Consider the following 11,191-nt stretch of genomic DNA (forward strand, 5'->3'; position numbering starts at 1 on the left):
CAGTGGCCACCACAGGAAGAGTGGAATTTTGTCACTCTATACTTCAGATTTCACTACAGAATTTTAATTGTGGAATCAGTAAGGTACAAATAAGAAGAGGTTATTTTATTGATCTGGTTACTACCAACTATTTCTCTGAGTTTAACTCTTTAATTGCTATACCTACCGATTTCTAGGGTTCCAGTCAATTTAGCAGGGAGGGGAAGAGCTCATCTCAGCTCTTAAAAATGACTGCCAAGACGGAAGAGAGAAGCCGAGTCCAGCCTCATTTCCGGTCCCGCCGCCTGCCAAGCCACTTCCGGTCCAGCGTCCAGAGCTGGGTGTGGCTCTGAGCGTCGCGTGTCGCCGCTGGCTGGGTGTGGTGGTGGGCGCCGCCCCGACTCTCCAGTCTTGTGGTTACCAGGCAAGGTGGCAGTAATGCTGACGCTGGCAAGCCCACTGAAGCGGGATGATGGTTGGTCTCAAACGGTCGCTCCCGGGAGTCAACCACAGCCTCTGACTCCCTCAGTGGGTTTCGGCGAGAGATAGTCTACTTGTTAAAGAGACTGCAGAACTTGAAGCTAATTTACCTTGTACATGTAAAGTGCATTTTCCTCAACCAAACAAGCTTCATTGCTTTCAGCTAACTGTAACCCCAGGATTTTTTTTTTTTTTTTTTTTTTTTTTTTGGTTTTGTGTTTTTTGATAGATGAGGGTTACGACGAGGGTGGAAAATTTCAGTTTGATACTGAAGTTCCTGATATGTACAACGTGGTGCCTCCCACAGTGAAATGCTTGACCAGGATCTGGCACCCCAACATCACAGAGACAGGCGAAGTATGTCTGAGTTTACTGAGAGAGCGTTTGATTGACAGCACCGGCTGCGCTCCCACGAGGACACTGAAGGATATTGTTCGGGGATTCAACGCTTTGTTAAGTGATCTTTTGAATTTTGATGATCCACTGCATATTGAAGCTGCAGAACATCATTTGCCAGACAAGGAGGACTTCCAGAATGAAGTTAAAGAGTACGTGAAACATTATGCCAGAGGATAAGACGAGAAGACTGCAGCGCCGTGGACTGTGCATTATAAGTTTGTCTCCAACTGAAACAAAAAGGGAGCCTCTTCCTCAGTCCTCGCGCTCCCCTCAGTCCCATTGGGTCCTCAAGTCCTGTGACTATGTTGTCCTGAGGAAGAACCTCTTAATGACTGCCCATTGTAGATGGAGAGTTCTACATAAATACAGCAAGAGAATGTGTTTGGGGTTCTCAAGAGTTGTCCCCTTACCTTAACATGCTTACTTTTTTGCAACTGTACTCTATAGGCTGGTGGTGAGATTCTCGAGAAGTTGTAATGAACTCAGAATTGAGGCTAGAGCTTGCTTCTTTCCCTTCTCCCAAAGTCAGTTCCCTGCACAGGTCATGCTAATAATGTGCTCAGTGTAGCTCACAGATTGGCAATCAGAAACCCACTACAAACTGTGATTAGATGCAAATTCTCTTAGTTCCTTCCACAAATGTTAGCCTTGCCTAGATGTCGTGAAGCTTCCTAAAATGCATAACCATTCACTGTAGATCACTTACTGAAATGCGTATTTTATTTAATGTAAGTATATTTTGGAACATTTGTAATTTGTACGATTTAGTGCTTTAATTATTTTTTTCTATTCTCAATTTAGTTTGTATTTTCATTATATAGAGCAGAGAGAAGGATGTTGAGTCAAGCAACTATTGAAGAGAAATACAAAGAAAATATGAAAGAAAAAAAATGACTGCCAAAAGCATTGCTAATAATTTCTATACCTTCATATTTCCAAGGCAGTATCAAGCAAATGGGCTGGTAAGAACTGGTAAGAATGAAGAGGTAAGATGAGAAGTTGATGCTATTCAGTTGTCTGGATGACAGTTAAAGCACATCATTTAGATGCCAATGCCTGTGGGAGAAAATATTACAGAAATACGGTGAGTATCCAAAAATAATGATGGACATTTAGGACCAGGATGGAATGCATGTATATTGGGAAAATACCAGCAGAGGAAAGAATGCATGGTTGGAGCAGGTAACAAGGAAAAGTGCAGAAGGATATAAGGCATAAAGTGGAATGGGGGAACAGATCATTTAGGGTTTTATAGGCAATTATAAAGACACTGGATTTTACTTTGATATAAGAATATTTTGGAGGGATTTAAGTAAATCAAAAACATTTAAAAATAGTTTAAGGAATAAGTGAATGCAAAGAAATAGAATAAGAAGATGATGCAATGATAGAAGCAAGAAATAATGGTTGGTTGAACTCTAATAATATCTCGGAGTTGGTGAGGATGGATCAGATACTGGATATACTTTGATGGTGCATATGATGTGAGGTATGAGAGAAACAGATAAGCCACAGATGATATCAGGAGGTTTGCCTTGAGCTCCTAAAGTAAGGGAAAGTTTTTTTAAAGAAAAACCTTCTTTTATTAATGGTGGGGAAGATCAAGAGGTTGGTTTTGAACCTGTTACATTTTTTTAAGGCAAGCTAAACATCCGGGGAAATTTTGATTAGGCAGTTTGATATACTAAACCTGGACATTCTGAAGTGTAGAGGAAGAGGATGGAGAATCAGAAAGGAGACTGGGAAAGAGACAGGGTGGTGTCTCAGAAGCCAGTTGTAGAAAGTGAGTCAAGAGAATGGAACCATTAAATTGTACTAAAGGGTTGAATATGGTGAAAACTGAGTTTAGTCACATTGTGGCCACTAACGACCTTGACAAGCTTTGTTTTAGATGAATAGAGACTGCAGTCCTACTGGAGTGAGATCAAAGAGAATGGGAAGAAATGAATAAAAAGTAGCAAGGAGATATACTGCAAAGGAGAGTAAACAAAGGAATGATGTCTGTAGAGGGATGGGTGGGAATGGGGGGAAAGAGAGGGAGAGGGAGAGAGAGAGAGATTTATTTTTCCCAAGAGGGAGAACCCAAAGCCAAGTAGAAGTGTCTGGTACCTAATCAGTTTGTGGAATTGAGACTCTTTATTTATACTTATTTAATCCTTCCTTGGTTTTCATAAAGGGATAGTTTACATATAACTGAATTTTCATTCTAAGCAGCTGAGACAAAATAGAAGTAAGAAGAAGATTGATTTTGTTGAAAAATCATAAGAAATCTGCAGCTATACTCTCTTAGAAAACTCAGAAATGCATGGTATATAGTTAAAATCTTAAGTTTAAATGCAAGTCTTAAAGGTCTCAAAGTTTTATTCATATATTTGTCCACCAAAAACGTTCTTTTTGGGACAACAGATTTAGTTTCAGGGTGAAACAAATTCCGCTGGCTGCTGGCACAGAGTTTCTCAATCTGTGAGCCACTGGACCCGGTGTTTTGGTAAGGAGTTCACAAAATCTAGTATAAGCATTCCATTGTCTGCAGACCAATAAATAAAGGCATTGTACCTTTAATATGTGACATAAGTAAAGATATCATCCAAATCAAAAGATTGGGAACCACAATTTAGGGCTATAAAATATACATATCTATCTCATTCTTGAGTCTATAAATTCATCCAACTATGCTCTGAGTTTCTAATTTTGTGCAAAGCAATGTACACAAATAAAAAATGTATTAACCCTAAACAATTGTAATTTGCATGTTGTGCCTTAAAATAGGCTTTCAAAGTTATTTGAATAGAGTTTTACTGGGATCTGATAGTATCTTCTTTCTGCAGGAGACAAATTAGTTTAGAGCCTGTATCTTGGCTTATATAGTAATTACTTTTTAATCAGTTAGAAGTTGACAATTTACTACACTTTCTTACTTACATTATCTGGTTTTGGAGTCAGTAATAGCAACAAGATACCTTGATCAGGAAAATCCTGGTATTTACAGTTGAGGTAATAGCAAAATAAGATAGTCCTTATCTGATAAAAATACATGCAAAGCAGCATTTTTGTCTTACACAGTAGAAAAATAAGAAACAGGTTAGTTCCCTTCTCTTTGTTCCCATAGCTTTAGAACTGTTTACCTACACACGATATAAAGCAGATTAGTTTCTGATTACATAGAAGGTGATTCGTGCTATTTGAGGGATTACATTATATTTTTAGGATTATACCATATTACAATATGTTTTTATTGTGAACATTTGTACAGGAACATTATGGAATAATGAATGACTATATCCTAAAAAAATACAATACACATTGACTTAATTCCTTGAAAATACTTTATAATAAGTATTTCTTACGATTTATATGTCATTGAACTCCTAACTCTGTCTGTCTTTCTCTCTGCTTTTTAGGTTTTAATGTCCAGGGAATCTGTCTGGCATTTTACACTTTATACACAATTCTTCCTTCTCAGATGCTGTCCTCTCTGGGCATCTGTGACAATACAGCTTTTGGATCTCTTACCTTTCTGAGTCATCTTTCTCAGTTTCTTATTTATTTATCTGCTTATTTGATTTTTAAAATTTTTATGCTCTTTGTTCATTGTTTGTTTGTTTGTTTATACTCTTTCTTATCCTGATCTTTAGATATTTTTTACTCTAAAGGCTTTTGCATTCAGGTGACATCTTTAATTTTTTTTTTTTTTTAAACTCACCAGTACAGTATTCCTTAATTCTGACTTTGAATTACAATCACCTGGGGAGATTTTACAAAACAGGATTGCCTGCCCCCCACCACAGAGATGTTGCTTCAGAATTTCTCAGGTAGATCCTGGGTGTTTTTATTTTTTTAAAAGCTCCGTAGGTAATTTTAAAGTATAGCCAGATTTGAGAACCAGTGCTGTTTACATTCTCCCGGAGTGATCTCATCCACTCATAAAGCTTCAACTACCTGCTCTACACAGAAGATTTATAAATATATATCAGCAGCTCTAGCTTCTCTCCTGAGCCACAGGCTTGTTATAGATAATTGCTCAGTTTGCATTCCTTCTTTTCTTCACTCCCTGAATGTTTTTGAGTGCTACCAAGTGCTAGGTGCTCAGCTAGACAGAGGGATTCAGAAATGAGCTAGATATTGTTACTGCCCTCAGGGAATTTAAGTAATATATGAAATAAAGACAAATAAATAGACAACTAAGTACTGTGTTGTCATAGCCACTACAAAGGAAAGACGAGAACGTAGGATATACACCTAACCCAGATTGGGCAGACTTGTAGAACTCGGGGGACTTTTGTCTCAGGTATGTACAGAAGATAAAGTATGTCTCGAAATATGGAAATATATTTTCTAGGTGTAAAAGATGGTGATATGGGGAGAGAGAGGATTATTCACAGAAATAGGGACAAAGAAAACTGGGATATATCTGGGGAAGTACACATACAGCTTTCTGTGGCAGAACTGTCTCCTCTTCATGATTTCCCATTAAAATAGTTCTGCTAATTTTATAACTAAACTTCATAGAACAATTATATCTATCAGTTAAAGGGTCTTAGTGAAAACTCATATAAGAAAAATGTATATTTATGAACTCAAAATAATATGTGGGAAGTTGCCAGTTATATTCTAAAACATAATTGGTAGAATGTTAGATATCTATTCATGTGTAGATATTTTAAAAACCACATTGAATATAAACGGGGGACACACATCTTCACTGCTACTAGTCCTGAGAAAGGCAATCACACTCCCATATGTAGTCTGTGATATTCTCTGTCACTGTGTACTGTCATTGTCTTGAATATTTCAACTGTTTCTTTCATATTTAGCTTTTGTTTTTGCCTAGAGTTATATAATGAGTCACAAAAGTTTTTAAAAAGTTGAAATAAAATTCAAACAGAAGGTAGCAAGGAGCATGACAAAAGGGATTAAGACAGAAACACTACAGCACCATACAAAGAAAATCAGTAACAGGAATATGAACATAACTGCATTTTGCAATTCTCTCATGCTAGAGCATCAACCATGTGCCCTGATGATTTACCAACCTTTTTTGTGATAGAGTTCTTTCAGGTGCACCAAAATGATGGAGACTATCAGATCCTCTGAATCTGATAATTGGTCTAAAATATTCCCTTCATCACTCAACTATTCAGCATCATAAACTTTCTTTTACAAAATTTTGGGGTTATAATTCATGTATCATGCAATTAACCCACTTATGGTATACAATTCAATCATTTTTATTATATTCACAAAGTTGTGCAACCATTAGTCACCATAATTTTAGAACATTTTCACTACCTCAAAAAGCAAACCTGCACTACTTAGCCCCCAGCTCCTAAGCCCTCATCTCCCCAGCCCTAGGAAATAACAGATTTACTTTTTGTCTCTGTAGGTTTGCATGTGTGTGTGTGTGTGTGTGTGTGTGTGTATGTATTTCATATAAATGGAATCATACACTCTGTGGTTCTTTATGACTGGCTTCTTTCACTTTAGCTTGTTTTTAAGGTTCACCCATGTTGTAGCATACATCTGTATTCATTCCTTTTTTTACATCAAAAATTTGGTTTATTTTTAGTGGTCTCATAACTATTTTAGTAAAGTTGATTTCCTTTGGAATCCAATGAATTTAGCTATTTTTTTGTGGTAAAATACAATAAGATGTACCATTTAACCCATTTTAAAGTGTACAATTCAGTGGCCCAAGTATATTCACAATGTTGTGCAACCATCATGACTATCTTGTACCAGAACTTTTTTATCACCCCAAATGAAAACCCATTAAGTAGCCACTCCCATCTCCTTCCCTACAGTCTCTGGCAATCACCCATCTGCTTCTGTCTCCATGTATTTGGCTATTCTGGATATTTCATATAAATGGAATCATTATAATATGTGACCTTTTGTCTCTGACGTCTTTCATTAATTTAATTTAATGTTTAATGATGTTATTCTGAGCAGGGACCTATGACACCATAGTGAACTGTAACTTGTAAATGGACAAAAGAAGATTTACAGCAAACTTCTCATTGCACAAACTGGCTTTTAGCAAGAGAAAAAAAATGCTTATTGAGTTTGTGTTATGTGCTAGTAGTGAGGTCTAAGTACTTTGCAAGTATTTTTCCATCTTTATTGAGCTATAATTGACAAATAAAAATTCTATATATTTAAGGTATAAGACTTGATGTTTTGATATACATATACCTTGTGAAATAATCCCCACAATCAAGCTAATTAACATGTCCATTACCTCACATAGTGACCATTCCTTTCTGTGTGTATGTGATCTACACATTTAGCAAATTTCAAGTATACAATTACAGTATTGTTAGCCATATTCATACTGCTCTACATTAGATCTCCAGAATTTATTCATCTTGCATAATGGAAACTTTGTATCCTTTGATCATCTCTCCCCATTTCCCCTTATCCCCAGGCCCTGGCAACCACCATTCTACTGTATGCTTCTATGAATTTGACTATTTTAGATTCCTCTTATAACAGAGATCATACAATATTTGTCTTTCTGTGTCTGGTTTATTTCACTTAGCATAATGTCTTCTAGTTTCATCCATGTTGTCACAAAGTTCAGGATTTCCTTTATTTTTAAAGCTGAATATTATTCCAAGTCTGTATAATATCTCATGTATGGATATACAATGTTTATTCATTCATCAGTTGATGGACATTGGTGTTGTATCCACCTTTTGGCTATTAGGAGTAATATTGTTATAAACCTATGTACCTGTGGTCAACTGATTTTCAATGAGTGTGCCAAGACCATTCAATGGGAAAAGAATAGTCTTTCCAACAAATAGTCATGAGGCAACTGGATATCCATATTCAAAACAATGACTTTGGACCCGTACTTCACACAATATATAAAAGTTAACTCAAAATGAATCAAAGACCTAAATATAAGAGCTGAAACTAGAAAACTCTTGGGAGGAAAAATAGGTGTAAGTCTTATGACTTTGGATTAGACAAGGACTTCTTAATTATGACATCCAAAGCACAAGCAACAAAAGAAAACACAAATAAGTTGAACTTCACTGAAATTAAAAACTTTTGGCTCAAAGGGAACCATCAAAAAAGTGAAAAGGTAACCCTCAGAAGGGGAGGCAATATTTACAAATCATATAATTGATAATGGGATATTACCAATTATAAATAAACAATTCTTATAACTCAAGACAAAAGACAAAAACCCAATTTAAAAATGAGCAAAAGACTTAAATAGACATTTTTTCCAAGGAAGATACACACATAATTAACAAGTACTTGAAAAGATACTCAACATCATTAGTCATCAGGGAAGAGTTTTAAAACCACAATGAAATACCACTTTATACCCACTAGGAAGCTGATTTTTTTAAAAAGGAAAAGGAAATTAACAAGTTTTAACAAAGATGTGGAGAAATTGGAATCCTAAATCCACTGCTGGTAGGAATATAAAGTGGTATAGCCCCTGTGGAAAACATTTGATATTTCCTCAAAAAGTTGATAAAGTTACCATACAATCCAGCATTTCCACTTGTTGGAATTGCTACCAAGTACACAAAGAAAATTGAAGACATATGTCCATACAAAACCCAGTATCATAAACTTTCACAGCCAGTGATAAACTGTGTCTGCTTCAAGTCTCCCTCCTCAACGTTTTTCATGCTTCAATTTTCTTTCTCATTTGGGAGTAAAAGTTCTTTTTGTGGAATCACTTAGCTTTTTTATTGAATATATTTAATGTATTTTGGTCTAACAAAAATTCATTTATTTGTGTTTTGGTTTTGCCTTGCTGTACTGTAAATGATAACATTTATGGCCTGACATACAAACAATATGTGTTATTGCATAAAAGTCAACATCTTGTTAACAAATATATTGAGTTTTAGCAATAAAATGGAGATATTTTAAGCATTGTGCATCTTAACACTATCAACTGTTATATGTTTTATTACACTTTTCTGAAATTGGTTAGGGATTTTAGCTTGATAACCAAATGTTGATTAATTTTTTCATTGGGAAATGGGGCCCTAATTTGCATTTTCATACATTGCCTAATTTTAGGGAAAGGATTACTGATGTTATGTTAAAAAAGCAATGCCTTTATTTCATTGTGCCCAGAAAACAGAGCTTCAAGGTGCTGGCCTGTTGAAAAAAGACATAGACAGGTTTTAGATCATAATGAATTGTATCTACCATGATAATATATATATATATATATATATATATATATATATATATATATATATATATATAAAGGTGGCTTTGGAAAGTCTTTGAATGATCTTAGTGATATGAATTTGTTTGAACTTGGAAAATTTCTTCTACTGTCAGTGTTGAGACAGGAAGAAAGGGGCAATACTGGAGGTACTGGGAGTAGCTAAAAGACTGTAGTGGTAATCTGTACAAAAAATTCTGAGAAATTTTACAGAAGCAAAGAAAAGGAGGATAGGAAGTAGGTGACAGATTTTAGAAGTGTTAAGGAGGTAGACTCAAGTGTACAGGAGGCCAACAAAGGGTGAGCATAAAATATTAGTGTCCAAACTGGGATAATTTTCAAAGTTAAAGTGGCCACTATTGTTAATTGCACTGTGTACGCATACATAGTCTGTGTGTTCTGAGGAAATCAGAGACCTATAGCCATCCTAATGATGTATCATGGAAAATAATAATAAGAGAAAACATTTCACAAGAGCATGTATGTGTCAGACATCATGGTAAGTATATTCCATAGGTCCTATTATGTAATTCAAATACCTATCCCCTACTTATGCCCACTTTACAGATGATAAACACATCAGATAAGTTAAAAACTTTCCAAAAGTGACATCTGAACATCTGCTTTTCTGATTAGGAAGCATATTCCCTTAATTTTTGCATCATTGCCCTATTATTCTGAATTACTGATAAAGGAGTAACTCTTCCTCAAAATAACATGCCCAGACAAAATGAGTAATACTATCTTGACAGATGTAATTGGTCCTCATCATGAGGAGGGGGTAAGGCTCTTGTTACATTTTAGGGTAAGGGAGAAATTTATTTGGCACCACATGATCCATATGAGCTCTTCTTGGCTTCCACTTGCTCAATTTTGATGGGAAATGGACAAGTGTAGCAACCCCAATTGGAAAAGAGCATCATGACAATGTGCTCAGATCCCTCATATCAGGCCACCAGGAAAATAACCGGAAGGCCCCTTCCCTAACACAGTCAATAGGAGAGACAAGTGAAGTGGACTTTCTCCATCTTACTCCAAAAGAAAACCCCTGGAGGAAACTTGGAAAAGTCAGTGGGACGAACAGCAGTGCCCCCCACTGTAGCTGGTTTCAATTGAAGCCACAAATAACATTAATCATCTTCCTCCTGTATACCCAGTCCAGACTTCCCTCACCCTCAGCACCTCTTCTGGTCTTGAAACTGAGTGGGACCCTGTGGGGCTCCTGGGTACAAATCCTTTCCGTGTCCCCCATTTTTTGTTTTTGGCTGCACCACGCTGCACGAGGGATCTTAGTTCCCAAATCAGGGATCAAACCCGTGCCCCCTGCAGTGAAAGCGTGGAGTCTTAACCACTGGACTGCCAAGGAAGTCCCTGGTGTCCCCCATTTCTTGTTTGTAGGAAATAGGCTTTATTCACCCTCCTTGACCTTCCCTGAGTTCCAAAGGGCAGATTCAAACAGTAGCTAATCAGGGAAGGGAGGGGAGGCAGAAACTATGGGGGGAGGAATCAAGAAACAATAGTGCAGCCTTGGGACAGTATCCTGGTTCCTCCTCAAGGAATATACATAAAAATATCTTTGAGTTCTTCAGCAGAAACTAAGGCCCCCACCCAGGTGGAGGATAGTAACTTCAGGCTGAGCACAGGATTCCTGGAACACCACCATGTTACATCACCACCAACCAGTCAGAAGAAAGTCACACACCCGGCAGCCCTCACCCTAGATTTTGTGTTCCTTTTCTGGGCCCGGTGGTGACCATCCTGTTGGACCTCCTGTTTGGCCCTTGTCTGTTTCAGCTGCTCACAAAGTTTATCTCGGACAGGCTCCAACATTTTCAGACTAAGTTGTTGTTACTACAAGGGTGGAAGCCGAATTCGGACATGAAATACCTCAGTTTAGATAAGGTAGAGAGAGACTTCTACTCTCCTAGCCAGGATGGCACCCACTTCCAGGAGGAAGTAGTTACAGAAGAAAGAGACCTCCGCCCCAATTCCCAAGAAGTATCTTGAGTATGAAGTCTCTCGGTAGGGGGGAGTTGTTAGGGAACCATTGACAGAAAACACCTGCCCTGGCTAGCTTGCATGGATTATTTCACAACAGGAAGTCCCGATAAGGAACATGGAACTGAC

The 11,191-nt window shown here is 37.1% G+C and overlaps 1 pseudogene across 1 annotated transcript; it reads left to right on the forward strand.

Moving 5' to 3' along the window:
• The first annotated feature begins 417 nt into the window (after window positions 1-417).
• LOC307193176 (NEDD8-conjugating enzyme UBE2F-like) lies at window positions 418-1,035 on the forward strand (annotated as a pseudogene). Its single transcript has 2 exons — window positions 418-572; window positions 689-1,035. The product of its transcript is annotated as an NEDD8-conjugating enzyme UBE2F-like (transcript).
• Window positions 1,036-11,191: the final 10,156 nt, after the last annotated feature.

This window comes from Stenella coeruleoalba (genome assembly GCF_951394435.1).
Source record: "Stenella coeruleoalba genome assembly, chromosome: 1".
Taxonomy (NCBI): Eukaryota; Metazoa; Chordata; class Mammalia; order Artiodactyla; family Delphinidae; genus Stenella; species Stenella coeruleoalba.